Raw genomic sequence first — 27,744 nt, 5'->3', positions numbered from 1 at the left:
GATCTTAGAGAATATGGCTTGATGTCTTCTGGCTGTAGTGAGAACATCTGCAGAGATACTTTCTCATATTTCTTCTTTTAGAGCAAAGCAAGGCTGTATGAGGGCCACGCTGCCATTTATAGCCATTTGCTCAACACTCAGAGGGCAAAGAGCTTGGATGTCTGCAGGGAAATGCCCTGTCAAAGCAGGACCCAGGAGATAAGGAGAAGGAAAAGAAAAAGTAAAACTGAATCTAAGGGGGATCTCAATGGATAGAGAAGGCATCTGGATGTTTCTGTGGAGTACAGCGGGCAGAGTACACATATCCCCGGTCATGGGGTAAAAGGGTACCCAGCAGCTGCTGATACACTGCACAGGCTCAAGCACTGTCTCAGAGGCTGCTTCTGGCCCAGAAGCTCCAGCCTGATGCTTATTAACACACGTGTTCCCATATCAAAACACACAGCAGGTGTAAGGGCCTTGTATCCCCACGTAGTAGCTATCCTTTTCCATATAGAAAAGAATTATTAGGGTTAAATTGAAAACTATGAACTTAGAGACATCTCTTCTTGTGGTTGAATCTATAAAGCATTGAGTATCAATAAGGAATCAGCTTTAGAAGACTATCTGGACACAGAAAATATTTCTCATTTCTAGTAGGTCCTGAGGTACTCCTTCAGAATATATGTGACTTTACAAATCAGAGTGTAAAGCAAATGGGTTAAGTATGTGTCCTTTTTTTGTTGTTGTTGTTGAATGTCACCACAACCTCCAAGATAAAAATCAGAACTAGAGTGTACGTGAGTAGCAGTAGAACACAGGGAAATCAAAATAAGAGCTCTTGTGTCAGAATTTCCTGCCTGGAGATCAGACTGTCACATGAATAACAACAGTATACTGTTATTATAGTATAGCTGTACTTTTTAAAGGGCCACAATAAAATTCTAAAATCAAGATTTCTGTGTTCCTATAGAAATGAATAAAGTAAGAGGAAGTTTTTCCCATCACATTTTGTGGTGCATTCAGATCTTGGACATGAGGATTGAGTAATATGCCTCTTGGGGTTTTTCCAACTCTGCACATAAGCTGAGATTTTGGCTTTGTTCTTTTTTTTTTTTTTAAGATGCATTGTTCTCATTGCTTTTTACAATGGATATGGTGCTTTATCGTATCTGTAACTGGTCCAAAATTAAGCTGTGTAGATTGGCATAGAAAATTCTCATCTTCACTGACATTTCTTGGTAAAAATTGTCTTCAATCTGCTACTGCATTTGGGAGAGAGAGGTTTTACCCAGTCAGCTCTGAGGTATCAGCTGTTTTGTTCCCTATAGCTGATGCTAGAATTGTCATGAAGTTTTAAGTCATGAAGTCTGGCATCAGAAATTGGTGAAGTATGTCACAGGTTTGAGTCCTACCAAGATTTCAAGGGTGACATTTGCTGCTTACCTGTGGTAACTATTCCCTTTGAAAACTGGCAATCTAGCAAAAGTGGTGAAACAAATTCTCTTAGCACTTTATTTGGTAGGTAGGAGTTAACATGGACTCTTGGCAACAAGTAGAAAATAATTTAAACCAGTGACTCTTTGAAAGGTGTGTGCACTTTAGTGCATTGTCAGCTATTTCCTCTACATTTCTTGGCCCAAATTTTCCATTAGTGTGTATTGCCATGGAAGCTTCACAGTATAAGTGAAGGTGCCTTGGTTTATATCACCTAGAGTCTGAAGTTTGATACGCTCAAGAGCAGTCTTTGCTAATGCAGAGGAACTAAGAAACCCACAAGGAAAAGACATTACTGATGCATTAAAAAATAAACCAATCCTCATATTTAACAGCAGGTCATTCATTAGGTCATTAAATGCATTTTTTGGCTCATGCATTTGATTAAAAATCACTGGCTAAATTGCAGCTGATTGCCAGGGAGGCCACAGGCAGCTGTGCATCCCCCAGCCCCAGGTGCTGTGGACAAGCAGGGGCTGGAGTACACTGTGGTCTTTCCATGGGATGCAAGACTGAGGCTGGGTGGCTGTCACCCCTACAGAGGGTCAGGGATCACCCACAACAGCACCTGGATACACAACCAAGAGCACCCTCGAGTTTGCGTGGCCGCAGTCCGGACACATAAGTGTCATCTTCCAAACTGGAGTAATAGAATCATAGAATCATTGAATCACAAAGGTGGGAAAAGACCTCTAGGATCATCAAATCCAACCATCAACCCAACACTACCATGTCTCCTAAACCATGCCCTGAAGTGCCACATCTACATGTCTTTTAAATACCTCCAGAGATGGTGACTCCACCACCTCCTGGGCAGCCTGTTCCAATGCCTGACCACTCCTTCAGCAAAGAAATTGTTCCTAATATCCAATCTAAACCTCCCCTTGTGCAGCTTGAAGCCATTTCCTCTCATTCTATTGCTTGTAACTTGGGAGAGAGACCAACAACCACCTCAGTACAACCACCTTTAGGTAGTTGTAGAGAGTGATAAGGTCTCCCCTCAGCCTCCTCTTCTCCAAACTAAACAACCCCAATTCTCTCAACCTCTCCTCATAAGACTTGTTCTCTAGACCCTTCACCAGCTTTGTTGCCCTTCTTTGGACATGGTCCAGCCACTTGATGTCCTTCTTGTAGTGAGGGGCCCAAAACTGCACACAGTACTCAAGGTGCAGCCTCACCAGTGCTGAGTACAGGGGCACGATCACCTCCCTGCTCCTGCTGGTCACACTATTCCTGACACAAGGCAGGATGTTGTTGGCCTTCTTGGCCACCTGAGGACACTGCCATCTCATGTTCAGACAGCTGTCAACCAGCACCCCAGGTCCTTCTCCATTGGCAAGATTGCGAGTCACTTTTCCCCAAGCCTGTAGCGTTGCCTGGGGTTGTTGTGACCCAAGTGCAGGACCTGGCACTTGGCCTTGTTAAATCTCATGCAATTGGCCTCGGCCCATCGATCCAGCCTGTCCAGGTCCCTCTGCAGAGCTCTCCTACCCTTGAGCAGATCAACACTCCCACCCAATTTGGTGTCATCTGCAAACATAATAGAATCATAGAACCATTAAGGTTGGAAAAGACCTCTAGGATTAAAAGCTAGCATTAGTGCTATCTGCAAATCATGCCTGGGGTTTGTGTAGCTGCATCACCAGTATATGTATGTCCCAAGAAATCAATACTTGGAACTTTTCCTATGGTCATTTCTACTTGCTGATCATTTCTATTCCCTTCAGTGGGTGAAGATGTTTCTATAAAGCTAACAGTTTTGAAGTACAGTTGACAGAGAGGCATAAAGCTGCTTCTCATGCTGATCTCAGTTCCGGCTGCATTCCTGTGTTTTCAGATTATGTATAAAGAGCTGTGTGGAAATAGTCACTGTTGTAGTGCGGAACACATGAAGCGATTCAAAATTTAGTTCCTAAGGACCCACAGATTTACGGTCTCACATGGGTTAACCCTGTGCTTTATTTAATTTTAAGTTATTTAGAAATTCAGATGCCAAGCAGATGTGCTCGTAAAAAAAAAAAAAAAGAAAAAGAAAAAGAAAAGAGCCTCAGCAATTTCCTATGAGAGCTGAGAAACTCACACAACAAACATAATCTTTCTGAGGACTGACTGAAAGACCATTTTTGTACGATGTCCTACACTTCTCTCCCCATGACATGTACTGTGACCTATGTCATGAAAACAGAGGCAGACTGCTGTCAGATGTCCATGAGAACAACTGGAAGGAGATGAATGTGCTAAGACAAACCCAACCTCACTGAGAATTTTTGAGGTGAAGCTTACATTGATCTTTAGCTTAGTACACATAGCCTCTCTGTGGGAGCAAACTAGCTGTCCCCAGCCGCCTTCTTGCATTGTAAGTCTGTGAGACAGACCATCTGCCTAACCACCCCTCAGCTCCATGCACTCATCTGCCTCTGCAGTTCCCACCAGCTGCTGTGGGGAGCAGGGAAAGGAGCACCAATGCCAGCTCGTCCCGCCCCTCCACCCACAATGCCCTTGGGGAGAGATGAGGAAATAGCCACATGTTTTTGAAGTGAGGCTCTTCCCCAAAAGTGCTTGCCCACAGCCACCTCTGAGGAGATATTTGATCACCTCATGTCAATCTGGGTCTGCTCACCATGTAAAGTACCTGTTCAAGTGCACATCCCAAGCAAACACTGATAAATACATGGTGTGTACTTTGGGATTTGAGTAGCTTGGTCTCCAGTTCTGTAATAAAGACATTGATCTCCCATCTTCGCACCGAGTTCTTCACTCTCAAAGTACCTAAGTTTATCCACATGTAAACTGGCAAAGTGAACACCAGAACGAGGCAATAGAAAGCAATATACTGCACAATGTGGAAAATATTATATTTATGCCATGTAGAAATCCAGTCCTTGTCACTTAATCAGACTCCAAAATTATCATTCTAAGTGTTCCCAAGAGCACGAGATTGCAAGATTAAACCACTACTTTTGAAATATCATAGCCCTAAGCACAAGGAGGCCAAGCTGAGGAAAATGCTGCTGGCATCAGTTTACCTTAATCATAGTTTCACATTGTAATCTTCATAACATATGATTGGACTAAAAGTCAAAATCAGTTCTCAGACATACAAAGAAGATTTGTGGCTAACTAAGCATTTCGATACATCCACTTTTATATTAAATATCCTGGTTTAGTAGTTGGAAAACTACAGTATTTCCAAATTATTTGTTGTGTCATTATGAGCAATAAGCCTATGGAATCATGTCCATCAGATATACGAGTTGATCACATTTAGATGTGTGATACACTGGGAGAAGCTGATCTGGTTCATGCATTCCATCATCCCAGAACTTTTTTTGATCCAAGACTGATTTTTGACAGCACTTTTTGGCCCAGAGCAGCTGCAACCACATGTGGCTTGCATTGGATAACAGAATTATTAATAAATAAAATGCCACTGATTTCTCTGATTTGCATAACCATAGATGTGTTATCTGAAGAAGCCAACGTCTGTCTACAATAGAATGTGCCAGCACGGAGTGTGAGGGCGGCTGAAGAAGAGAGTGAAGTGCTCTTCTCTGAACACAGTGACCTTCAGATAACCTTCCCTTGACAAAAGAAGTTTTGCAGTTTGTGCTGCTGCGGCTGCTGACAATCAGTTAAGCCCCCAAATAGATCTTGTCTAAACTTCTACATACTTTGCCTGGTAAGATTATTTTCTATGGCCACTTTACACACCAAAGGACTCTCTGAAGTGGCACGGCATCGGTATTTTCAAGAAAGAGTAAGAGTGAACCCTAGACATGCTCAGAGCTTTAAAAATGGTTCTCCTTAACAGAGCAGAAAACAAGTTTCCAAAGATAGAAAAACCATTGCATTTCCTTGGATGATTACTCAGTGTAGTTATATTCCCAAACTAAACAAATTACATTTACAGCATGATAGAAAAAAACTGTGTCAAATATCACATAGTTCTGAATTCAGAGGGTTTCCCAGTGGGGGCTCTGAACCATGCTGAATTAATGCTGAATCGTTGCACTACTCCTCTGCCTCTATCTGACAGAGAGACCTCAGGCTTCCTGTCCTAACCCTCAGCTTCCTGCAGCCACCCTCTACTTCTCCAGTCCCTGTCTTCTCTCAGCACATTGTGAGACAGCCCAACAAATTCTTGTGATGTTTGTAGACCAGCATCCAAAAGGCACAGGTTACAGCAGGCTGTTGATGGCATTTGAGAGGAAGGTTTTCAGAAATCTGTGGGAAAAAACTGGAGGAGCAGCAAACTGCCTTCTTTTTTCAACAAACATATAAACACTTTGGAAAATCTTGGAGACTGGTGTTTGGTTCAGCTCGTTTCTACAGTGAGTTCATCTCATCTTGTTCTCCAAATCTACTCCAAAGACCAAATCCACAGAAGGCAATGACAAAACCCTCACTTATTTCAACAGTAACCAACTGTTCCACAAAAGTAAACAGAAATTTTTTATTAGAACAGCTTAAACATTTTAAATGGAAGACAGAAAAGTTACTGTCCCATGGAGTACACACAGAGTGGCTCTCAGGGCAGGGAGACAGGCCAGGAACTTTTGCCTTTTAAAAACTGTTGGAAAAGAAACCTGTCTGTTGCTTAACTCTTGCTTCCAGTCTTGAACAGTAACATTTCTACTGATGGTAGACTTCATGGAAAATGTTTCAGAGATCTACTGGCAAGGTCATACTGTAATACCACACAATGAAAACCACAAGCATTTACAACTTCACATGTGGAGGTGCAACTTTGTTTAACGATAAATTTCAGGAAGGCCGAAGAAAAAGGTTTTTTTTTTAACTGAAGATGGCTAAAGTAGACAGTGAAATGTATGACTGAGACAGTAAACCTTTTATTTGTGGTCCTAGCTGAATTTTCTCATTTACACGTACATTTGTGAACTAAAGAAGTAGCAGAATACTTTGTTGTTAAATACTTGCTGTCCATCTCATATGTCATACGAATGAGTTTCTTCTCTTTGCATTTGTTCTTCTAATACATTTTCTACATTCATTGGGTTTTTTTTCTCCCTCCTACTTTACCTTTTTCCTTAGTTTTTTCTCTCTAATCAGCCTTCCACCCCTCTCTTGCAGCTGTAGATTTCTGTCAACACTTTTCTCTGTATTTTGTAGCAATTGCTTCTTTAATTTACTTTTTTTCTCTTTTTTGTCCTTTTATTCTGGTGTTAACTGTTGTTTTCTGCCTCCATTATCCACAGTCTCCTTCATCTTCTTTTTCTTCTCTTACCATACCCCCATTTTATCCCATCCCAACTTTCCTGTATTCAGGAGGTGAAAAGTAAATATTACAGGCCCACGTTTAGGGCCAGAGGTCCTGGGACTTTACATCAAAATTCTGCTTCACATTCTTAAACTCCTGTCACTATCATTGCCAAAAGTCTTGAAAGTACTGCTGTAATTAGTGCAACAGTTTTAATGGATGCAACTAGTCTAATTGATGTAACAGCATTTGTCTGAACTTGTGGAAAGTCTGAAATACTAGTCCAGAAGATTTTCTTTTGCTCCACGTCTTGCAGCCCATTGCCCTGCAGGAAGGGAAGGAGAAATAATGGTGTTTTTTCTCATAGGTGTATGGAAAACTTTTGCTTTTTCATTAGTCTGGCTGGGTGAGAGGTGAGTGCCACTGTCTTTGTGTATGTGGGGCCTTACCTACTGTGTCTGATGCCAGCGTTGCCTTACTTCAGTCCCGCCCATCTTTGTACCCTGCAGATCACACACACACAGACTCTTCTGTACCTTGCTTTCTTTGAGTCCTCTGTCACAGACACACACATACACACAGAGGCCAGCTCTCAGAAGATGGCTGTACATTACACCAGAGACAAGACCCAGGAGGCAGGCAGAAAATTCAGACCAGAGGAGGGTAGTCAGAGATAGTTTTTGGTGTGAGTGCAAGAGAGGTGCTTGAATACACATGTGTTTAAGTAGGTATTTTGTAGACAGTAGATGGTGCTCCAGTATAACAGGCACTGTTACTGAGTTTTGTAGGGGCCGCTTTTCTAGACCACTATCTTTTCTTAGTTCTCACCAGATGTAGCAGTTCAGGCCCTGCATGAGTTTGTAAAAAATAAAAGACAAAATAAAAGGAGCAGCAAGACCATCTCCTTGGAGGCCACAAATTGTGAAAGGATGGAAGATTAGGCTTGGCTCGGTGACTGGCACATAGCCACAGCTGCCAGAGGCAGGATCATTGGAGACCTTTTTCAGTAGGTCACTGCCTTAGCACATGGGAGAGACAATGGCTGCCCTGTATCATTTTTCCCAGCAATAGGTTCTTGGGTCTGCTTAGTCCTAGCTGCCCCAGTTCATCAGCTGATTATAAGGCTGGAGCTCAGGCACATCTCTGTATTGTGACAGTGATCTGTGCGTCTGTAATTTACTTTATTCTGAAGTATTAGGGAGTTAGCAGACTGGTTTTTCCTATATATAGACTTGGCTAGTTGTGCTCTGTGTACTGAAAGCAGTGTGATGACATGTCAGCGAGAATGCTTCATCATGATGTAATTAGTGCACTTACCAGCTCTTCAGACCAGCAGCCAGCTGTGGCTCATTAGGATCTTGGCTGCAGGCTGCTTTTCATTTATAAGCAATGTTCTCCCCTTCATATCTGATCAGCACTTCCTCATGAAAATAAACCTCAGTGGCACGTTGAGGCATCACACATGGGGTTCTTGGACCAGCCAGCAACACCAGCCAAATGTCCTGGTATGGGTGCACAGATCCTGTCATGTCAATGGTGTGAGGCTCAGAGACACTCCCTGAAAAAAAAGTTTTCCACTGATGCTCCTGTCAGAGTCACTGGGCTGTACGTCTCACAGTTATTCTCTTGTGTGGGAACAGAGTATTGATCCTTTTGTCCTAATGCCTTTTCTAAACCAATGCCTGCCCCAGGACAGCTAGAAAAGCCTGTGCTCTGCTCTTTGCCTACACCTGCTAAGTGTGACCTCTGTGCAGGCAGCCACGGAGAGACGAAGCACAATTTGCAATGACCCCCTCAGCCACCACCTTACAGAAGACCCCAGCGAAAGGCAGGGAAAGGGAAAGCCTCTGGTTTCTGACTTTCTAACCCGCCTGCTTGCTCTGTGAGTGGTTGTATGGGAACTGGAGGCTACATTGTCTTAAACCCTGTCCTAAACTCTCTGGCAATCGCTCAGACACAGGCACAACTGCCGGTGAACACAACCCACATAGCTGGGATGATGGCTTCCATAGGCAAGAGTGCACAAAATGGCGCACCTTTCTGAAACTGCTCCAGCTGCAGGACTGCCAGGTGCTTTCTGTGGGATCTGTGTGCGAGGGGATTTCCTGCATGACTGTGGCTCTATAACTGCTCTGAAGGTTCAAACAGAATTTGATTTTTGCTGGAATTTATCCAGCTGAGCTCAGTAATTGAGATGTTCCTTTGGCTGCAGTGGAACACACTATAGAGAATCATTAGGTTTATTCTTGTGTTGGAAATATAGGAAATTGAGATGTTTAGGCAAACAGCCAGTGTAAACAAATATCAGCATATGCTGCAGATAAAGCCAGGCAATCAAGTTCCTTCCTTCTAGGGAAATAACAGAAATATGTATGCAGCTACCCCTATCCCTTTAATGGACTTTTAAAAATTATTCCCCCAAGCTACATATGGGTGACTTTAAATCCATTGTTAACATCTTTAGACTGTGTTTGGCTTCCTGGTACAGGAAGCAATAACAGTAAAGCAAACAAACGCCTTAATTAAACCACCACGTGAGAAGAGGCAAGGGTAACGACATAAAATTACTTTCAATGGCACCAGTAACATTAATGAAGCAATAGTCACTAATAAGTACTTTTAAGATGTGGCAACAACACTAATGTAATCAGTCAGGTTTTCTACTAGAAAAAAACCACATTAAAAGGTAACACTGCATAGCTCCCCAGAGCGTACAGGACACAGACTGCCAGATGTCTTAATTGAATAGCATCTTGGTAAAGAGACAAGGACATAAAAGAAATTTCAGCTCCATGTGAGAAAGTGTAAAAGAAAAGGCATGAGGGGTTTCCTGAGAAGTGAATTCCTGGCTACTGCACATAGGTGTGCTGTGCTACTCCCTGTCCATAGAGGCATGAACAAGGGACCAAAGGATCACATACTAATGTGGGTGTGTTATACTGTATATTATACCTTAATATATACTGTATGTATGCTGTCATACATATAGGTTCTCTGACCTTGGCCCAAGGTAAGTGAGACTCAGGAATTTATCAATCATAAGCCATCCTTCAGTTTATGACCACTAAGCTAAGAAAATGGCTGCAAAAAACCCAAGCAAAATGAGATAAAAATCAGACTTACGGAAGGAAGAGACTGCGGTGTCCTACATGACATTTGCTCGGGCTATGACCTTTGGCAGAGCACCCAGAGTCCTGTGCTGGGCTTGTTTCACAGGCTGGCTCTGCTGTTGCCACACATGTTCATTCCTACGCAAACAAATGCAATAACATAAAAACACATTTCTATTCATGATACTGTGTAGAAATGTGCCACTTACTGTGTTTTCTTCATAGCTGGTTGTCAGAAGGTTAGGAAAACAGTGATTTGTGGGAACATAACCTAAAAATGTAGCAGCAGCATCAAGAATGAGGTCTCGATGGGAGGTTGCATGGTGGCTGGCACTTCCGCTCCCTTCCTGCATGCATGGGAGGATGTGGAGCATAACCTCCGTAGGCAGGGGTAGCCACTGTTCCTTTACTGCCACCCTCCACCTTCCTCTGCAGGGTTACAAGGTTACAAGTGTACTTTAGGCTGAGAACATCACAGACAACGCACTAAGTTTTTACTGGCTGTGGTTCTTGCTTCACAATGAAGCAGAAGGGTTTCAGTGAATTAAAATACTTTCTCTGCTATGAAGGACAGTAGAAAGAAATGTAAAAAAAGTGAATCTTTCTAACGGTATGGTGAATCTCTGTATGGTTTTTGAATCAATAATAAACATGTTGGAGGAAAGCTAGAGCTCGCTCTATTTCCACATCTTTTGGATACTGTTCTCTATTGCAGTTAAGCTTATGTGTCAAGCTGAAAGAATATTTGTTCTTATTGGTTTTATCTCTAATGAAAACTACAGCACATTATATTTACACACATAGTGTGTATTTCTCCCATAGCAGTCTAAAAAGTTCAGCAAATCTTTTTCGGGTTTTTTTTTGGCCCAGCATGGTAGATGATCAAAAAGATCTGATAAAACACAGATGCAGGCAATTTTGTTTTAATCTAGACCACATGAGCCACTAGCAGACAGCACATAACTATTTGGAAAGGTATGATTTGTAAGCAGCTTTAGAGATGATGTATACCAGATTGCGCTGTATGGCTGGCCATTTTCCTCTCGCTAAATGATACAGTTCTGAACTCGTCCTCTCTACTTAAACAGGGAATTATAGTGTGTACTTGTACTGTCTCAGTGGCTGGTGCAGCATTGGAGGAAAAAGGCCAGATCACATGAGTTGCTAATTTCATTTGTTTCCTTCAATAGAAGTTTGCTCTGCCTTTTTATCTCTTGAAATACTTTAAAAGAGTTGTTTTTACATAAAGTATTCCTCTTTAGAAAAACAACGGACAATTACTAAAGACAAAAAAAAAACCTCAGATGAAGCAGGGAATCTTATTTCAAAATATGAAATAAAAGCCTCGGGGTTTTTTGATACATTCAGTTGAAGATGTTGTTAATGAAGAAGTAGTGTCAGCAAGAATATTACAATTCTGGGAAAAACCATGATGGTTACCACTTTCATTTTTTTTCCCCCTAGTACAAAACCAGTTTTGCTGCTGTTCTTTTTTTACCTTAAATGAAAGTTTAGGTCAAATTTTCAGAACCAGCCCTTGCACGTGGAGTTTTTCAACCCCAGATATAGGTCAGAAATACTGTAATAAGAATTAACTCCTTGCACATATGTGTCCTTGTGCATGTGGGAGCTGCATTATACTGCTACCCATTGGCTTCAGGGTTGCCATGTATGGCTCTAATTACTTCTGTGCTGAATAAAATGGCTAGTAGCAGTACTCGCAGCCTCTTTCAGGCTAAATAAGAGGAAGACACTCCTCCAAAGCAGTGCTAGATCATTTCAAGAAGAGCAAACACTACAATTTATCTTTTCTGTTCCTTCACACTGATGACACAGAAATGCAAGAAGAATAGTAACTGTTAGAATACAATTAAGAAAAGAAAAACTCAAAAAAAAACCCCGGTTGTTGTGTCCATATGAGCAAGTGCTAGGAGCTTTATTTTGGCCAATAGGCAAAGAGATTCCCAGAGCTGACACACAGGTATGAAAGAAAAGGAAATAGAAAGGGGAAAGTCCTGATCGCATTTACACCATTCATCTTCACTGGACTTGTTTTGATGTACATTGCTAGAAACAAAAGCTGTGTGTCTACCTGTGTAGATATGTCTTATATGACAAAATATGCCTGTTAGAGCCTTTGCTAGGCTGTAAGGTGTTTTAGTAAAGGAGTAAATCCATGCCCTTAGATGTGAAGGTCCCCTGGCAGTACAAAACAAGACACCCATAGCTGCAAAATACAGAATGTGTTTTTCAGTGGTTCCACACTCCCACCTCAAAATATACTGAAAGAGAGTTTAAAGTAATCATCAGAACAGAAGGAGCTGCCAAAATGAGCAAAGCTGGTCATGCTGTGATGTGATAAAGCAGGCACTTGTTTAGGTCACTGAAGATTGGGGTTGTTCACCGGTTTATTGCTCAGTGCATCTATCCCACACCATGCAGAAACTTTGAGCTCATGTGGTATGTCAGGATGACATGGTACAAGGTCTTGTAGAAATGCTCACTCACAATTACAGAAAACATGGAAGGGTGCTGGTTATCTGCTAGTACACTGCAACCGTTTGGATTGGCGTCACCACTGTGAGGAATCAGGTAAAAAGCTCTTGGGGAGAGCACAGCGAAACTGAGCTGGCTGGACTGACTGGTACATAGAGGATGGAGACCCCCTCTGCACCACTTCTGCCCTCCCACTGAGACTGTCAGTGTCATTCTCATGAATACCTCCACTACTAGCCATTCCTTATCTATGCACCTGATACCTGCCAAAACCATTGCACTTGAATCTCTGTACTGCTGAGGTCTGGCAGAGCCTTCTACACTGAGGGCAGGTGTGAAAGGGGTACTCAGGATACACCATCAGCCTGGCACATTTTCATTCTTTCACCAGAAGCTCTGCTTTAATTTTGACTGACAATGGGAGTAGTTAATTTCTTCCCACAGAACAAATGAGTGTTTCTTCAGAAAGCAAGCCCAGCAGTGCTGCGTGTGTTGGCTGGCGGGAAGTGTCAAGCAGCAAGGGCAAGTTCAGCTCTCTCGCAGGGCAGGAGTGCGTCATGCCCCATGACGCACACTTCCTCTGGAGCCCACTCCACCTCGGAGCATCCTTTCAGAAAGGCTGTGTGAACTCCACCAACACAGGCAGAGGGCTGCCAAAAAAAGCCATGAACTTCTCACTTTGGGACAGAAACAGCATCTGCTGAGCATTTTCTTGATTCTGAACACTGCAACGTCTGCAGTTTTTCAACATCTCTTTTATTAGAGGAGGGGAAAAGTCTTCAAATCTTTTGGGAAATGTCCGGACAACGATTTCCATTAATATTTTTTGAGGAAGGCTTGAATCCCTCATTGACTATGATAACATTCCCATAGTTTGTTCCAACTTCTGCAAAAGCCATTAACACAGACTTCTTTGAGCAACACAGCTCTGTTGGCTAGAATACAACATTTGCCATGCAGAGTATCTAATTGGCTCCATATAACTTGAATGTGTCACAGAAGAGTTGGAAGGGGACCAAAATCTTTTGCCATGCCCTGCTTTACCTTTACACGTGAGATCAATCTGAGATTTGTTTAAATATAAAAGGCTGCTTTCTTGTAAATTTCTGCAAGTACCTCAAATGTTTAGAGAAAGCAAAATTAAAACTCAAAAGAATATGTTGTGTGTCCTGTATTCCACAAGCAAACCAGCAAATGGACAATATACAACAGGAGCTTAGTGACACACTTTCGGCTACAAAGGGTGGTATGCAGGCAGTAGGTAAGCTTTCAAGTAGTACGGCCAGACTTTCCAGAATGAGCTGTAATTTAATGGTAAAGATTCTCAGGGTATCACAGATACCTAAGAAAAATCATCCAGACACTGAGGTATCCAAAATGAGGGGCTACTTTTGAAAAATCTGAATGTTCTTGGTCTATTTTTCAAGTTATAAGGGTATTAGAAGTGAAAAGGGAAAGGGATGATGACGTCTCTCTGATCACCTCCACACCCTCATATAATAGCAAGACAGGAAAGGCAGTAGAATAACACACAAGGGAGCTCTGGGAGATATGAGCAACTGCTATTCTCAATGGGCCCTGTCAGAGGGAAGTGAACAAAAATATACATGTTTCTATTTATAGACATACTATGAATGCTGCAATTGTTAAGAACTTTCCCTTACAACAACAAATCATTGCCTTTGAAAATATTTTGTGTTACCTTAGACATATCAGTTCATTCCGAAATTCAGATTTATTGGATTCCCAAGACCCTCCACAAGAAGTAAGCCTGATATAGACTTAATAAGGGATACTACAAAGAGCTTTGATCTGTAGCTCCTTCATAGCAGTGCCCCTCACCTGTGATTACCGTGACTGCAGTGAATCTAATACTGCAACACACAGTTTAACAGGAGCAGCTGACAAAAAGGCATTCACTGATCTCACTAGAACCTACTCATTGTATCTTTTAATATACCTTGGCTATTGAATGTATTACAGAGAGGAAGCACACCCTTCAGTTTCCAGATGATGGAATTTGCCTACTCTCTACATACGGAGGTATAGTATCGTAAAAGTAATTTTTGGTGCTCCTAACACTATTCTCATATTTGTTCTTGAACTCTGCACACTGGTGCTGAATATGCTGTGGAATACACACAGCCTGCCTATGTAACTTCACTAATTCCACTTGTATATACCTATAATCATGTATGTTTTTCTTAAACCAATTTGTTTGATGAAACTCATTAAAAAGAAATTAAACTGTTGTCTACTATCTTGCTTGCTTTTCTATTCCAAACACGTTAATAAGAAAGAGACAAAATCAGATCAGATACAGTTTTCAAAGAGGTTCCCAGGCCAGATTTAAGAGCAACAGAAAATAAAAATATAAAAAATAATGGCATAAATTGTATTCATTTTGCTTGTTTGTTAATGATAAGATCCAATTCAGTCTGAGTTTCACATATGTAAATCCAGAGAAGTTTTATTGAAATGAAAATACCAGAAGAATTTTATTGTTCTTTCATCAGTTATGCTTTAGAGTTGAACTTTTTCCTTTATGTACAAAACAGAATGCATGTTATCAGTAAGTGCTTGCACTGCACAAGCAATTAGGAGGTGCTCTTAAAAGCCACATTCGGCTCCTGGAGAAATTAATTTAGCTCATTAACATCAATGTGTTGAAATCTGTAAAAAAAATGTCCTGGATATCCTGTATTCTCTAGCAGTCTGCAAATAGATTGCATTTCTATAAAGGAATTATATGTGTGATTAAGCCTTCCACAAGTTATGCTTTCAGAAGCAGTAATTTCTCAATCTCAGAATAATGTAATATGTGATCAGCACTGCACTCACTTCACACAGCCCTGCTTCTTTCTGTTGCCCATCTCTGGTTAGTTTCTGGCCAGGACTGCTGACAGTGTATGACACGTGCACCATGGAGCTACTGTGGAGTTTAAGCTTGTGAAATCTCTTCTACTGACTTGGGGCAGAGAGGTGCAAGCAGTGAATCACAAAATCTTCCAGGTCTATTTCATGGAGCGTTCCTCTGAAAGGCTGTAATTCCAGAAAACTGCCAGTCTGTGTGAAAAACTGGGGTCTGTTCAAATATAACCTGATGAGTCAGTCCCAGTTTTAATTAAATCCTCCTGCCTCTTCTCTGAAATGTTTCTCTAATAGGAAGTCTTGGTTTTTTTGCTTTTCTAAACTTCTGTGAACTAGCTTGGTAGGATGAATGGACACAAGACCAGTGGACACAAGTGGACATGAGACCACCTGAGTATAAGAGCAACTTGTCAATAAAGGAACAGCCAGAAGGTGAAGCTGTGGCTCAGTTACCCCCAGGAATATAACCAAGGGCAGGAATTTGCCCTGTGAGCTGTCACTGATGAGCTCTAAGGGATTTTGGGAACTGGTCACACTGGTACTTTCCCTGCCCTTTCTCCACAGCCACTGGAAGGAGAGGCAGAGCACCGAACTTCAGTGCCTAAGTCCTCCTTGCCTTCTGGGATGACCTTTTTCCATGTATTAGGCTCTGAATTAAATGGAGGCATGGCCAAAAAAATGTAACATTTGTGTCACGTTATTACACAGAAGGAGGAAGCAAATTAGAAAGAAGAGATGACAAAACTGGGTATGACAGGGCTCTGGTTGGAACTTCCAGGTGTGCTGTCTAAAAGGCAAGATCAGTTATTTAAAAGTTTTTAAATATTTAAATTAATGTTTTTAATTAATTAATGTTTTCAATTATTAAAGTTTTTAATATTTAAGTATGGACAATAACAGTTTAGATAACAGTGATCAAGGAGATAAAATGGCCTACAGGCCAGCAAAATGAATATTATATTAACATCAACAGCCAGAATGAGTGGGAGGAAGCAAGGCATTAGAAAAACATCAGGAGTTTTATCCAATTCATGCTAAATACAATCTAATAGCTGGGTATTGAGGAAAACGTGTTAGACAGAGATACCAAAATGGAGGATGATGTCAAAGGCTATGGATGAGGGAAGGGAAGGGGAAGACTTGGGAGTCACTGATAGACACTCGCTAGTTATCATATAAGCAGATTAATGAGTTCAAAGAAGGAAGGGGAAAGTCATGGATATTAATGGGGAAAAATATTAAAGGATGGTCCAGAACACTGGTGAGTTGGAACTAAATGATCTTTAGGGTCCCTTCCAACCCAAACTATTCTATGATTCTATGAACATAGAAGTAGAGATACTTTATCATAGAATAGAATCATAGAATAATTAAGGTTGGAAAAGACCCTTAAGATCATCGAGTCCAACCACTAACCTATCACTGCCAAGTCCACCACTAAACCATATCCTCAAGCACCACATCTACCCTTCTTTTAAATACCTCCAGGGATGGAGACTCCACCACCTCCTGGGCAGCCTGTTCCAATGCCTGACAACACTTTCGGTGAAGAAGTTTTTCCTAACATCCAACCTAAACTTCCCCTGGCGCAGCTTGAGGCCATTTCCTCTTGTCCTATTGTTTGTTACTTGGGAGAAGAGACTGAACCCCACCTCACTACAACCACCTTTAGGTAGTTGTAGAGAGTGATAAGGTCTCCCCTCAGCCTCCTCTTCTCCAAACTAAACAACCCCAATTCTCTCAACCTCTCCTCATAAGACTTGTTCTCTAGACCCTTCACCAGCTTTGTTGCCCTTCTTTGGACACGGTCCAGCCACTTGATGTCCTTCTTGTAGTGAGGGGCCCAAAACTGCACACAGTACTCAAGGTGCGGCCTCACCAGTGCTGAGTACAGGGGCACGATCACCTCCCTGCTCCTGCTGGTCACACTATTCCTGACACAAGGCAGGATGCCATTGGCCTTCTTGGCCACCTGAGGACACTGCCAGCTCATGTTCAGACAGCTGTCAACCAGCACCCCAGGTCCTTTTCCTCCAGGCAGCTCTCCAGCCACTCCTCCCCAAGCCTGTAGCGTTGCCTGGGGTTGTTGTGACCCAAGTGCAGGACCTGGCACCTGGACTTGTTGAATCTCATACCGTTGGCTCCAGCCCAATGATCCAGCCTGTCCAGGTCCCTCTGTAGGGCCTTCCTGCCCTCCAGCAGATCGACACTTCCACCCAGCTTGGTGTCATCTGCAAACTTACTGAGGGGCACTCAATCCCCTCATCCAGATCATCAGTGAAGATATTGAACAGGACTGGCCCCAACACTGAGCCCTGGGGAACACCACTTGTGACTGACCGCCAACTGGATTTGACTCCATTCACCACCACTCTCTGGGCTCGGCCATCCAGCCAGTTTTTAACCCAGCACAGAGTGCTCTTGTCCAAGCTGTGAGCAGCCAGCTTCTCCAGGAGGATGCTGTGGGAGACAGTGTCAAAGGCCTTACTGAAGCCCAAGTAGACAACGTCCACAGCCTTCCCCTCATCCACTGAGCAAGTCACCTTATCACAGAAGGAGACCAGGTTAGTGAGGCAGGACCTCCCTTTCATAAGCCCATGCTGGCTGAGCCTGATCCCCAGGGTGTCCCGCATGTGCTGCTTAATGGTATTCAAGATGATCTGCTCCATGACCTTTCCTGGCACCAAGATCAGGCTGACAGGCCTGTCGTTCCCCAGATCCTCCTTCCGACCCTTCTTGTAGAGGGGCGTCACATTTGCTAGTTTCCAGTCTCCCAAGGGACTCTGTTAACCAGACTCCTTAACAATCCAAAGTCTGCTCTTCTGAAGTCCAGGGTAGTGGTTTTGCTGACCCTCTTCCTTACTTCTCCAAGAATAAAAAACTCTATCATGTCATGGTCACTGAGCCCAAGACAGGCTCTGAACACCACATCACCTGCCAGACCTTCTCTGTTCGTAAAGAGCAGGTCCAGCGGGGCACCTCCCCTGGTTGGCTCGCTTACCAGCTGCATCAGGAAGTTATCTCCCACACACTCCAGGAACCTCCGAGACTGCTTTCTCTCTGCTGTGTTGTATTTCCAGCAGATATCTGGTAAGTTGAAGTCTCCCACGAGAACTAGGGCTAGAGATTGTGAGACTTCAGCCAACTGCTTGTGGAGTACTTCACCTGACTCCTCATCCTGGTTGGGCAGTCTATAACAGACACCCAACAGGATGTCTCCCTTATTGGCCTTCCCCCTGATCCTTACCCATAAGCACTCAGCCTTATCATTACAGTCGTTGAGTTCTAGACCGTCAAAACACTCTCTAACATACAAGGCTACCCCTCCACCTCTCCTTCCTTGCCTGTCCCTTCTAAAGAGCTTGTAGCCATCCATTGCAGTGCTCCAGTTGTGTGAGTCATCCCACCATGTTTCTGTGATGGCGACCACATCATCGTTTCCCTGATGTGCGATGGCTTCCAGCTCCTCCTGTTTACTGCCCATGCTGCGCACATTGCTATAAATGCACTTTTCCAACACAGGTATGCCACCCCCAGGCTCATTCCTAGCAAGCCTGGTTTTATCCCCTTCCCCCTTCATATCTAGTTTAAAGCCCTCTCAATGAGACCTGCTAACTTCTAGGCCAGAATCCTTTTCCCCCTTTGCGACAGGTGAACACCACCTGCCTCCAGCAGGCCTGGGGCCATGTAAACTGCCCTATAATAAAAAAAAAAACAACAAAATTCCACCGCTGGCAGCAGCCTCTGAGCCACACGTTAATGAGATGGGACTTCCTGTTCCTTTCCTTATGTCTCCTGGCTACTGATGAGATGGAGGAAAACACTACCTGTACTCCTGATCCTTCAATAATTGCCCCAGTTGTCCAAAGTCCCTTTTGATTGTCTTTGCGCCTCTCTCAGCTATCTCATCACTACCGACCAGAACAACCACTAGTGGATAATAATCAGATCCTTTTACTAGCCTGGGGAGCTTCCTGGTAATGTCTCTTACCCTTGCCCCAAGGAGGCAGCAGACTTCTCTATGGGATGGGTCTGGCCGGCATATCGGGCCCTCTGTTCCCCTCAGAAGGGAGTCCCCTACAACAATTACCCTTCTTTTTCTTTTACCAGTGGCCATTGTAATGCGTGGGGCTGACTGGTTCCCTCTAGTCAACCCCTTGGGTGGATCACCGTCTGTATCTTCGTCCTCCTGGCCCTCGGGTTCCAGAGTCCCATACCTATTGTGTAGTTAGTGTACAGCAGAATTAAGAGCCAAGAGAAGATGTGTGCTCAGAATGAAAACTGTTTTAGAAGTTCCTAGTGCTCCCCATCACACCCACTGGGGCAGATCATATTCTAAAGTCCACAAAAAGCCCACACATCTTCTTTGTACTGTTTCCCCAAAACACTACATGTTTTGTTTTTTGGCAGACCTACAGTGTTTGGTAGAAGGGGATTTTTTTTCAACGTACTTGTTGGTGGCTGAAAATGCTTTTTTTTTTTTTTTTAATCAATGGCAAAACACTTATCAATGGAGTGGGGATAGTTCTGTCAACATGGAGGAGTGTTACAAGTCCCAGCTCATACATGTCTACCTCATTATCACAAAAACATAAAACTGAATTATATTACTGGATTTTTCAAGTTGATCTGGCATGAAGAATATAAAGTAACAAAACCCTAGTGTCCTATTTAGACTAGTAGAACCATAGAGATCTTGGTATGAGCTTTTCAGGGACAGATGATAAATTCTGGAGGGATTTATTATCCCTGCTTAGGAGGTGGGTCCTGTCCCCTCCTAATATAGACCCATGGTCTCTAAGAGAACAACTCAAAGCCTATGGAAATCAAGATGAGTCTTTCTGCTGGCTTCAACTCAGGCCTTGGTTTTACTGATATAAATGCAGCAGCTGGATAGCATATGGAAACTCCTGTAAATTTTCAAGATTTGCAAGCTAGCTCACAAGAAATCCAGGTGATTTATGTTGTACACTGAATACTCCGTGCTGATTTGTAAATATGAAACAGTCAAGGCTGCATATCTGTGATTGCTTACTAGGGAAATAATTAAAAATCAGCTGCAGCATTTGCTCAACTCTGTTACCAAAGAGCTTGTGCTTTCATCTCTCAGCATTCTTGCCTTTATGGGAAGAAATTATTCTAAAGAGGAAAGTATTCTTTCTCACTTAATTATGGTGACAGTGAAGTATGTTTGTTTAGTTTTGTTTACTTCTGAAAGCTCTAATATTAATGTTCTAAATATTGTCACTTCTTCTGGTCTTTCCTAAGGTGTAAGTAAAACATTCATTCTGAAGTCACAAATCGTGTGTATTAGCCAGTACTTAAGGTTTGACAAATTAGCTTCCAGCTCACACCATACAAGAAACTCTGTGTTCCAGTTCCCACCAATTAGAAATAATCTGTGCACTTATTAAATGACAAAAAGCCCTCTACTTCTTAGGAGATTCTTCTCTTCACCATAATGATGAACACTCAGATCTATTGCCTGCTGGGAAAATTGGTATTCCTCACAGAGTATATATCTTGCAGTGCTTACAGTGACACCTTGACTAAAAAATGAAATACTGTCTTATTGAATCTACAGTTTAAACATTGTACCTTTGTTATGTTGATCTCTGTTTCATTGTGATGATGCATTTCCCACAGAAAATTTCAGTATTGGCCTTTAATTGGCCTTAATGGCCCTTTATACAGACAGATTCTGGAAAGACATGGTGGTGAGAAGTAGGCAGCCTTCATAACCTCCATGCACAATGCCAACCAAAACCAGGTAGACTGGAATCATTTAGACTGCATGGTTTTGTGCTGAGATGTCCCTGGAATACTTGCAACATCTTACTGTCTTACAAGCACTTACCAGGCAGAGTCATTGTAACAGACTGATATTAAAGTATGGAGTCTTTATTGAGCTCAGCTGAAATTTGTCCAGAACACCCATGAACTGATTGGTCCTTTCCCAGCTCATCCTGCACTGACCTTCTCTGACAAACTCCCAGCTGCTTTCTCTAACTCTGCCTTAATCCACCATATCAGCTCCATCACTCATTCTTAGTGCTCATTCCTTTTCCTTAATGTTTATACTGCAAACCTTTCCACATAGCCCTTCTCTGCCAAGCCCCTTCCTTCCTTTCATTATCCGAAGGACTTCAAAACACCTTCAGACTGGTGCTGTAGGGATAATTTTGCAGAAAACAGAATAATTGTTTAACTTTCAGCTCATTGCTCCAGAAGATTTAATAATGAACAAAATTAAGTATAGATTAAATGTTGATTTTTGGTTAATAGAGTCACAGTGGTGAGATACTGAATGAACAGCACTGTAACAGTGAAAATGGATCTAAAATTGAAGGATATTAAACATTTCCAAAATATTTAGGCAAGATGCTTCCAGTCCATTTGAGAACTGACAACAGATGACTGAAAAATGTAGATTTTTATTAGATAATAAAACACACAGTGTTTTTTCCCCAAATGTCAAATAATATTTCAGGTGAAATTATATTTCACCTGAAATAGAACTATATCTTCTGACAAGTGTGCTTAAATTAAATAATCACCCTTTCATGAAACAGAAGATTGAAACTCAGGCCCATTTTGCCCTGTGACTTTCAGACTCTTGCACTTATGCTGATAATGTAGCACCTGGAATTTACCTGTTCAAAAGTTTTGGAGAAGATGCCTGGACAATACATACATTACAGAAAATCTGGTTCAACCGTCAGATTTCAAGGAGGATATATAGTATTCCCAATGAATAAGACAGTTAGCACTCGTTTAAACATTTAAAAATTTGTTTCCAATGATGGCACAAATCTTCCAGCAATAAGTCATATCATGGACTTCTGGGACCAGTATAAATTTATGCTTAAATTCATGATAGGTATAAATTTATATATATATGAACATATATAAATATATAAACATATATTAAGGCAGGGATTCTGGTAGATTATTTACAGCAGTTCTTTAATTTTATATTAGATTTACATGTTTGAATCTAACATACTTTAGTGATAACCAGCATTACAGAATCTACGTTCTTAATTACTGTTGAAAAAGCAACCTCCTTGTCATGGGGTGTTAAGCATTCCTTCTCCCAGGTTACAATGTCTTTTAAGTTCTGCTTAGTACCAGAGACATACTCATTAGCTTCAGCTGTAGATCTTGCAAAAATCTACAAAAGCTTCTGACTCAGTTCTCAATGAAATAAGCAAGCAACCCAGAAGAAAGAGAAGTGACAGCTGACCTTGGTTTAAAAGGCTGTTTAGCTAGAAGGGATGCCATCTTGCATCTAAGTCTTTGAGGCACAGAGATATGATTCATTTAGAAAAAAACTGAATCAGAAAAAATAGGCAGGTCAGTCCTATGATAGATTGCCATGTCCGTCTCCTTTATTGCCAAGTTCCAAAACCCTTCAGTAGCTCCACATTCAGCTGCCTCCATTGTTTGTGAAAATACAGAAGTTATATCAGCAAATTATTGCTTTTCCTTAGACTTCAGAAAAATGTGAAAGTCCACCCAGTCACTCCTACCAGCAGGTGATGTGCAGGACTTGTGATGTAAGTGTGCTTTTCCACAAACACCCAAGGTATGCCGTGAACATGAGGCAGAGGCAAATATTTAGAAGGATAAAAATCCTCTTCGCTTGCAAAAAGTGTGCTGAAAGACTGTGGAGTCACTTTTCTTGTTGATGAGCTATGGGGAACACTCCCTGACACTGCACCTCAATATCTGTTGACGGTGGCTTGCAAAGCAGAGACACGCTGGCTGCCTTGGCCACCTCTTTGTCCCCCTGGCTCTCTGAAGGGAGTTGTGAATGGCAGCTTTGGTGGTGCCGAGGCTGCTCCTCTTCTGTACCCATCCTTCAGGGCAAATAGCCTTAGTTAATACAGTCACCTTTGTAAAGCTGCTAACACCACTAGATAGGGAGATGTTGCACAGTACATCTTTCATTGTCAGTGAAGTTCAGAAGCTCCTACTGACTCCTTCTAGTCAACAGAGGAAGATAAGCTCTACTATAAGGAAAATGAGACTCTGTTGCTTGAGTGCTTTGAGCTGTATCTCTCTTCCCACAGGGGACTTAGCAGGCATGGTCTTGCAGTTCTTCTCACACACACCCCTCAAGTGTTTTTCTCATAAACCTACAGCAGTTGTACAAACCAGTTCTCAGTGCTTCAGATTTCGTTGTGCCAGTTCTTCAGCCCAGGACCCCTCTCCTTGGAGGCTGTGCTGTTTCTCTGCTTGTGCTTGGCTCTTTGACTTGCTGGAGATTTCTCTCCATAATCCTGGGAAACTACAGGAACTATTTTTATATCTACCAAATACCTCACAGACAGTGTCCAGGCACCCAAGCTTCTGTCTTGTTTTAGAAATTTGTAAATCTCTACTTTCTCAGGAAAAAATATAGGGTGATACTTGCTGCAAACAAAAGCTGTAACTTTTCCAAAGTCAGATTAAACACCATGTCTGAATTTCAATGACATCTTTTGTATAAAAAAAAAACTAGGACCCTAGCCAACTAGGCTCCTCAAAACAACATTTCATTTTGGATAATGCAATTGGATGTCTTCTTTTAAAGTTAGGTTGTGATTAGAAGTTATGTATGGGCAAGTAGAGTAAGGATCCTGGCTGCCCAGAGCAGCATGGACTACTCAGATTTTGGATCTACGTGCATGTAAGCAACCAGGTCTAATCATTGGCTGCTTCTTGCATAGGTGAATAGAGAGCAAAGATGGAACAAGAAGTGCCCTTTTCTAAAGGTTTAAAGTTGAAAAAGGCATATGAACTACAATCAGAAAGAGCTGCAAAATGTTTTTTTCAGACACTATTCCTGCAAACAAAGCATATCTTCAATGCACTTAGAAAGAGGCAATGGCAAGCAAACATATACCATAGCAAATGATGCTCTGACAAAAGGATATCAAAATACAGAGAGAACTGGGAGATTCCCTTCCCTTACCTACCTTTTCTGTAGCCTCTCTTCAAACAATCATATTTCTTTAGGAGGATGGTAAAGAAGGAGCTTACATCACCCCTTTTACAGAAGGAAGATTTCCAGGTCTTAAGAGAAATCAAAGACAAGATACAGGTGGAAACATGAAAAAGGACATGGAAGGACAGACTTTTAAAAAGGGTTATGGGGTTTAAAGTTGTGTCAGAATCAGTTCTGTTGCTTAATTCTTACAAAACTCATGGAAATCAGTTAGTATTTTCCTGAAGACTTCATGACGGTCATTGGCAAATTATATTTTTAAAGTTCAAATTGTTGCAGCAGATAATTAGACTGGCCACTATCAACAGCAACTGTTAGACTGGTTAAATCCTGTGCATATATGGGTATTTCTCAAGATGATACTGTGCATCTGTGCATCCCTATAAATTTTTGCCCAGAAATTATGCTTACATGGTGCACTTCACCATAGATGCCTAGACCTGAGATCTTCCAATTCATTTGGGAATGTTACAGATTCAAATTCAAGAGTGAATCTCTACAAAGTGGAAAAAAGTCCTGGGAAGTTGGGCTCTTTCATGTAGAATTTAGTAGCTCATCTTACCATTGCCCTATCACTCAGCATTTATTGATAGCCATTATGATGGTAACCATATGTCCCTTGGCTTTAAAGCAGCATTCAAGAAATCTTCAGGCATCTTTATTGAAGAAGCCCTCTCTCTAGGCAGATGAAATACATTTTTCTAAAGAATGTGATAAATCTGATAAAAACTTCACCATAAGAAGTTTTGGAGGTTTTAAATAGCAGATGGCCCAACATGATTTGTTATTGACTAAGTGCATCTATGTATTCTAGGATATGTATAAAAACACATGGCTCTTTGGTTAAAGTACAAATATAACTGATGAACTTATCTCACTGCCCAAGCAGCATGCAATGTCTACTAAACAACAGATGTTGAAAAATATGGAGACATAGCTAAAGGCAGTAAAAATATAAATAATCCTCAAGCTTTTCTGTTATCATTTAACTATTTTGGTTCCATCTGACATCCTGAAACTGTCTGCTTGGCCATCGTAGGGAAGCCTGCCTCCCAGGTAAATGTTAACTGTGGGAACAGATCACAGTACAAATTGTCAACACTGGGAAGAAGTAAAGCAAGGACTTATGAAGGAAAAAAGAGCAGGAATCAAGGGCTTGAGAAGAAAAGACATGTCTTGAGCCTTGAGAAGGATAAACAAGAAACAGGCTGAGCAGGGAAAGCGCTGTAACAAAAGATGATGAGAACAGAGGTTTAAAGACCAGGCAGTGCCCTCTGTAGCACGACATTTCTAGCAAGGAGAAATCCAGGGCAAAGAATCTTTTCTGTTTGCCTCTGCTTCCATCCCATCTTGTTTCTTTGCTCTGTTGCTGGGGAGGGGAAAAGGAAACAGGGTTTTGTTGCTGTAAGTATTTCTGTTTGATTTGGTTTGATCTTACTTTTTTTTTCTTTGGCTTGGGTTCTTTTCTGCACTCTTGTTTTCTAGCTGCCCTTTCTCTTTTCCCTGGTCAGCAGCAGAGTGCTTGTTTCTCAGGGATCAAATGTCTCCTTATTCACTTTTGCTGGCTGTGCTGTGTTTCTTACAAAGACAGAAAAGACGGTTTAGCCTACAGGCCTGCACATGTGAGTGACTATCTTGAAAGTGTTGTACCGAGATAGTTAGTCGTTGCCTTCAGGTTCCTCAAAATATTTGGCTGGTTTTGACTCCATGAAGGAAGACTAAGATGTGAGGTAGGATCATACCACTATCTCCATACATGTAATGACCTCTTTTTTGCATTGAATAGCGGGAGCTGAGACAAGCCCAGGAAGGTCTGGGCACCATCTGACAGCTTGTTTTGATGTTTCAGCCTTGCCTGCACAAGTTCTTGCTGGTTAATGTTTCTCATATCGCATGTGATGTGGTATGGGCCACAAACATAAACATTAAAAGAAGCTCACTTTTTTTTCTTCACACTGCATTTAGGTGCCATATGCTACATTTGTCCCCAGGCTGAGCTTATTCAGGGCAGTGGCAGTTAAAAAAGACTGGGTTTGGGCTGCTGAACAGCACCTATGAGAAAACACTAAAATCAAACCACAAAACCCCATCCATGATCATTTCAAAGGAATACAGCTTCAATTTGAAATAAAGCAAAGAACTTCTTGTGATCCAGGGTATTTTTACAGAAGTGAATAAAGGCTTTTGTCCCCTTTGTAGCCCTACACAGGAGGTAAGTAAGGTGAGCAAGTAATGCCCAGCACATGAGTCGCCCCTCCATCCATATGTCTAATGCTCTTTCAGAGTCTTGATCCCATTGAAATCACACCGTGGCTATGCAGAACAGAAGAGCAACGTAACCTTGACCCATGCCTGGATTTTTTGGAGGGATTTTATGGCTACTGTTTGTCCTCAGAATGAGTTTTTTTAGGAGGGATAATCCAGCAACATATATTTCTACTGAGTTCCATGGTTTTCTGCTCCAGTTGAGAAATATGAACGCCCACGTACATTTTCGTTCACCAAAATTGTGTGAAACTGCTTCCTGCTTCTCATTACCCTACAGCTCCCTGTGTCTTCATTTGTTACCACTACTATTACATCTGTGTGTATTCAATAACAACGAGCTAGAAAAATCAGAGATGCACAGGGGATAGGAGAGAAGTTTCTCACAGAGATCTAACGGTTGAAATGTAAATCTACCTCCTGCTGACATGTAAATTCAAACCCAAGTGCAGCCAATATCCTGGAAGGCATTTGGAGTTGAAGCTACTGCTGCTAATCTTATTTTGCCTTCTCTTTGTTGGACTGGCAGTGTCAGCACCACAACTGTGTAAGTGCCAAGCACAGGAAGGTATAATTGAGTTTTTCAGTTTGGCTTCATTTTTGAAGTCTTGCATTAATATAGATTCATAAGGAAAGACCAGAGATTTACATATCTCAAAATATATTTGAAGACTCGATATTTATAAAGACTTCATGTTTATAGTATGATAGTAAAGAAAGATAACTGAAGTGGAGGCTGAGGAGTGAACAACAAGAATTATTATTTAGCCTGAATTATTAAAACAGTATAAAAGGTATTAAACGTTGAAGGCAAGCTGGAGAAAGTCCGGAGAAAACAGTGGGAGTGATAAGAAGTTAAGACACATGCCCTGTTCTTAACAGGAAAGGTTGAGGGGAAAACAGTGTTTTGTCTAGAAGACGCAAGGACCTGATAAGAGTTGTACGATACTTGAAGGTTTGTTGTTAAAAGTCTGGTGACCTACTGTTCTCTTGTGACCATGAGGGAAGGCAAGAAGTAGATTTTAATTGTACAGTAAAGATTTATAATAGATATTACAATTTTTTTTTTTGTGGTGTCAGGTTGCTAGAACATGGGAATGAGCTAACTAGTTCAGCAGAGAAACATGGGCATACTGGGGACACAATTAATGTAATCTGGTTTTAGACAACTACTTTAGAGTAAGATGAATCATGCCCTGGAAATACCCTTTTCTCCCCATGGGGTCTGAAGAAAGTCTGGAGTGACTAACTCCATGTAGTCAACCTCATTCCGTCAGATGAATCCCCATCTCAGATGTCCAGCTTGGCTTGATAGT

Source organism: Phalacrocorax aristotelis, chromosome Z (genome assembly GCF_949628215.1).
Source record: "Phalacrocorax aristotelis chromosome Z, bGulAri2.1, whole genome shotgun sequence".
Classification (NCBI taxonomy): Eukaryota; Metazoa; Chordata; class Aves; order Suliformes; family Phalacrocoracidae; genus Phalacrocorax; species Phalacrocorax aristotelis.
The sequence above is the reverse complement of the archived record's forward strand: the minus strand, read 5'-3'. Positions refer to the sequence as shown.